We start from the raw sequence: 5,080 nt of genomic DNA on the forward strand, positions 1-5,080 counted from the left end.
CCCCCCCCCACCCCGCTTTTGGACAGGGAACAAATTACTGCCCTGGTCCTCCATTCATGGAGTGTAGAACACACACTCCATACTACTGCCCTCAGAGAAGGTGTTTGCTCCTCTGCTGCTGGGGATAAAGATACCCACAATTCTTCCAACCTACTTCTATGATGCATGCTCCATAGAAAGAACAGAAATGCAAGCTATCACTGGTGAAGAAAAACTACTTGCTCTGATCATGGTTACAGCATGAACCATTTCAGAACATACTGGAGGGGGGTAATTCTGTCCCACCTTTACTGTAGGCTGCTTTTTTATTAGTATGTTCACTCTTCCCCATGATTCAAGGAAACCTTCATTCAAATCAATACTTCAGTATTGAAAAGCCATGAGAAACTGCATAACACCTTTTATGACCACAATAAAGTTTCAGTTTCACTGTGCATACTGTGTGATAAAACAAATCCCATAATGTCCTATCTTTCCTGGAACTGGATAGCATCAACTGACAAATCCAGTCAGAGATTTGAAGGTGGCCACCTCGAACTCTTACATTCAGACCAGTCACTGCTGTACATTCACCAAAGCCTTTGTGATACTTTTCATGACCTGGAGCAAATGCTCATCAGTCTTAACAGAAGTGGAATAAAGAACAGTCAGCAGTAACAACAGAGCAGTCCAAACATCCTAAAAATAAAGAATCTCTTCAAGAACTCAAGAATCTCCTTTAACCTTGATGACTTCATCAGAAAATTCTGTGAAAGCTCAACCTGCTTTTTCAGACTTTGATATTTATCAAAGTGATCAGTGAAATCCAATCTCAATTATTTCTTGAGCTTTTTGCATAATAAAGCTGCCAGTTATTTTTTATTTGACAGCAGCCACATGATCAAAAACAAAGTGTTGTGTAGGGAAGGTCAGGGACACTGACACTGAAGTAATTAACCAAAATTTCTTTTTTCAGAAGTGAACTAGGAGTTCATTCCTATTTCAGATCATCTTATTTTTTCAATTTCCTAGGATAATCATATAATTCTAATTCTTAATGTTTTAATTTTGAAAGCAATTTATCTGTCCAGTCTCATGATAAATGCAGACAATTCCATCTCAGAAGACTTGTAGAGTTGATTATTTTAAGGCATAAAATTACATATTTATACAGACAGTAACAAGATGCATCTAAGTAATTACAGAACTACACATTTCTGAGATAATTTGCCCAGTGCGACCATCAAACCTTTCTTCAGAATTGCTCTTGCAGGACAGCAGGACAGAGTCAGCTTGAACATGCAGCCCCTATTCAGAAAAGCACTTAAGTCCTACTAAATTCCACAAAACTTACAACAAACTTTTGGAACCATTTTCAGAGAAAAATGAACTTCAGCACATACTTGGGGTCTTTCTGAACTGTTTCAGAAGTGCCCATGACACTAATGAAATTGCCACATCTGCGCATACAAGAAAACATTTTTAATCAAGAAAACTCCATTCTTAAGATCTTACAGCAGGATTTTATTCTTCTGATATTTTTTGTTAGTACTACATTAAAAAGAAAGTGTACTGAGTCTGGCTGGGATGGAGTTAACTTCTTCATAGCAGCACATATGGTGCCCTGTTTTGGATCTGTGGCTACAACAGTGCTGATAACACACCAGTTTTGGCTACTGCTGAGCAGTGTCAAGGCCGTCTCTGCTTCCCACTACATCCCCACAGCCCGTAGGCTGCAGGTGGGCACGTGGCTGGGAGGGGACACACCTGACCCACACTGGCCAAAGGGATACTCCATACCATGTATCCTCATGCTCAGCAACAAAATCTGAGGTAGAACAAGAGGGGTTTTTTTGCTTCCAAGGTGGCCATTGTTTGGCGACTGGCTGAGCATTGGTCTGTCTGTGGGAGGTGGTGTGCCACCTCCTTTGCTTTACTTCCTCCCCCTTTTTCTTCATCAATTAAACTGTTTTTATCTTGACTCAAAGAGTTCTCTTGATTTTGTTCTTCCTATTTTCTCCCCCTACACCACTGTGGGTAGCTGGTGAGGGGAATGAGCAAGCAGCTGTGTGGGTGCCTGGCTGCTGGCCAACGTAAATCCATCACAGAGAGTCATACAGAAAACCTATTCCAGATTGGTGTACTATTCTCATATTCCAGCATAGAACTTGCCCCAATATTCTGTGTCTATATTCTATTATTTCTGTAGATATCTGTATGACACTTTACATCCAAATATCTGAGCAGAGTACAATCTTCGGCACAACTTGGGGGAAGCATTTATTATCATTTTACTGATGGGTGGAGAGGCAGAGAGAGACTATAGGAAAAGATTTTCAAAGCTGATTAAAAAATTCTGTCCTCATTTCCAGGAATAATATTTACACACAGCAGCTATTTTTTAATATCAACTTGAAGGTTTCTCAGAGCTGAAAAAATCAGCCTCTTACAAGTCTGAGGCCTTCACTGATCTCCCTACTAATGCCCTTCAAAGTACATGATCTGGTTCACAAATTTGGACCTTCATTAACAAGCCAGCAATAATATACTTATTTTCAGAGCCACAAGACATTATTCTCATGTGGAAGACCACATACAGCTGAAAAACTACCATTTTTTCACTGAAATCATTGAACACCAACACTGCTGTTCTGAGAGATTCCGGTGCTGTGTAATATTGCTGACAAGGGTGGAGATACTTCCAAGGTATGTTGCTCTCTAGGCAGGACATCTGTTTCTGACAGCTCAAGGTCTTGTCAGGAACTGACCCAATGATTCACTTAGTTAAAGTAAATAGAGCTGATAGCCAGACAAGTAGTATTTCATCATGTACTTGGCCACACGGGATCAACAGATGTGTAAGAACTACTTAGGGCATCCATATCTTTTTTTTAATTCTTTCCTTCAAGGAAGTCACATAGCTCACCATTACTGAGTTTAGTGTGCTAAACTATTAACTAACAGATTGATTCTATTCAGCCACTCCCTGTAAGCCTTCTACCACTAAAAGCTTTGGAATTTTGCCATGTAGCAGCCGTGTAAAAAAAAAGTTTCAAGTAAAAAGGAAATCTTTAAGAAACAGTGTAATTGCCCTCCACCAAAAAAAAAGGAGGGTGCATGCAATGAATAATGTGCAAATGAGTTCTCCTTCTGCCTATTTAAGCAAATGTCTGAGCATTTCACAAACCTCAATACATAATCTATTTGTCATCCTGACACCCATGCTCAAGCACAGGAGTATTGTTATCTCATTTTACAGATTTAAAATTGAGGCATTAAGTGACTCACTGAAGATTTCTCAGGAAGCTATTCATAGGAAACACAATCCAGATGTCCTAAGCTGCAAGTGAACGGGAGAACCTTTTGAAACAATGGCCATCCCCATTAGAATTACACATAATGAAAAAGGTCTTTAGCCCACTTGTTAGACTCGGGTTTGGAACAGACTGAGCTTATGCTTTTGTAACATGCTGGACAGAGAGAAACTGCCTACTTTCAGACACAACAGCAAGAGGAATTACTTGATATGCTTAAACAAATATTTTCTTCAAACAAGTGACAAAAACCATTAGGTTCAGACTACCTCTGAACTGAGGCAACTGCAGAGAACCCACTTCTAAGTTTTGTAGTCTATAGGTTTAATTTTTTTTTTAAATTTTATTATGATGAAGATGCCTTTTCCCATCATTCTCTGAACATCACCTTGGACTATACTTAGTGTGAGATGATTTCAGAATATCAGTTCAGCAGAACCTTCAGTTGCAAACCATGATACATCTTCACAGCAGTTCAAACAATTGAAAAAAAGGATGAGGAGCAGCAGTAGGACAATATAGTATAAGCTGATCAACTTAATGTCACAGAGAATGAAGATAAAGGAAAGAAGTGTATCTGGAGTGGTGAAAGGTAGATTATGCAGACAAAACAGAAACCAAAGAAGCTTCCAAGACGTTGAAACAGGCTGCACTGCCCTGGTGACAGAAGCCCCAAAGTTCCTGGCTTCTTGTTTCTGCACTGATGGACCTATAAATAAAATACCTTCTGATTTGTTATCCATCACACACATGCACAATCTGAAAGAGGACACACTTACCCACTAATCCCTGTCTTTTTAAGAAGTCAAAGCTACATAGTAAGAAATTTTGAAAGCACAATTCTACTGATTGTTGCCTTTGTCTTTTTTTTTTTTTTTTCCTTCCCTATGACCACTGTGGCAGGTGGCACTATGATCAGCTTTAGCAAGATAGCTCAAGAAGCCTGATTAACTCAGTCACAAAGTATAGGTTGAAAGCGTGACTCACAAATTTCTGAACTTACCCAGCCACGTGCCAGTCACAATGATTAGCAAGGAGAGATATAAAAGGTGTCTTTTACCACTGTGAATGACTCCAGTTTCTGTTCTTATTCTTCTACCTTAAGTTGTCCTGCAAAAACCAGCTGGAAGTTAAAGAGAAAGTAATTAGTTAATTTATTCATGATATACTTTACTGCTCTCTCCTTACAGGAGACTTCTGTGAAAAAACATCCCTCACCCCCTTACTGCTGCTCTGGTCAACATGTGGGGGTGCCAACAGATGCCCTTACCAATTTTCACAAGGCTTATCCTCATTGCTTAGGCAATTTCCTAAGCCTTCTTATTAGTTCCGTTCCTGATCACACACAATTCTCCCAGCTAAAGCAAACCTGTTTTTAAAACTAACACGTTTTAAACTCAAACTAGCCAGCACACTGGGATGCACGGAAAGATAAACCTAAGTGATGTGAACCATTGTATCCATGAATGTAAAAAGGCTGTAGGTGCAAGTAACTCACCAGTTACTAATCAAATCCCTCTGAGCAATACTAGTGCAGCTTCAGTGTGGTCATTCTCCAGTAAGAAAATTATCTCAAGAATACTAACTCAGCTGAAACAAAACAAAGCCCAAGGAGTGACACCAGTACTTTGCCCACAGTACAAGGCCTTTGTCAATTTGCATATAAATTTCAGAGGAATTCTCCCCAAAGTTAGAGACATACAACCATATGGAGAGCTGAATGCCTGTTTATGTCCATACACAGATGAATGGAAACTGATTTCCCAATTTCATTAGCAGGAGAGGGG

General features: G+C 39.6%; 1 protein-coding gene across 2 annotated transcripts in view; it reads right to left on the minus strand.

Moving 5' to 3' along the window:
• SPATS2L (spermatogenesis associated serine rich 2 like) overlaps window positions 1–5,080 on the minus strand; it is a 91,366-nt gene that overhangs the window by 64,268 nt on the left and 22,018 nt on the right. For both annotated transcript variants that reach the window (XM_026849775.1, XM_026849767.1), the window contains exon 2: window positions 4,354–4,416. The gene's annotated coding sequence lies outside the window, so the exon portion shown is untranslated. The remainder of the gene's footprint in view (window positions 1–4,353; window positions 4,417–5,080) is intronic.

This window comes from Athene cunicularia, assembly GCF_003259725.1.
Source record: "Athene cunicularia isolate RWA chromosome 1 unlocalized genomic scaffold, athCun1 chr1_part1, whole genome shotgun sequence".
NCBI lineage: Eukaryota > Metazoa > Chordata > Aves > Strigiformes > Strigidae > Athene > Athene cunicularia.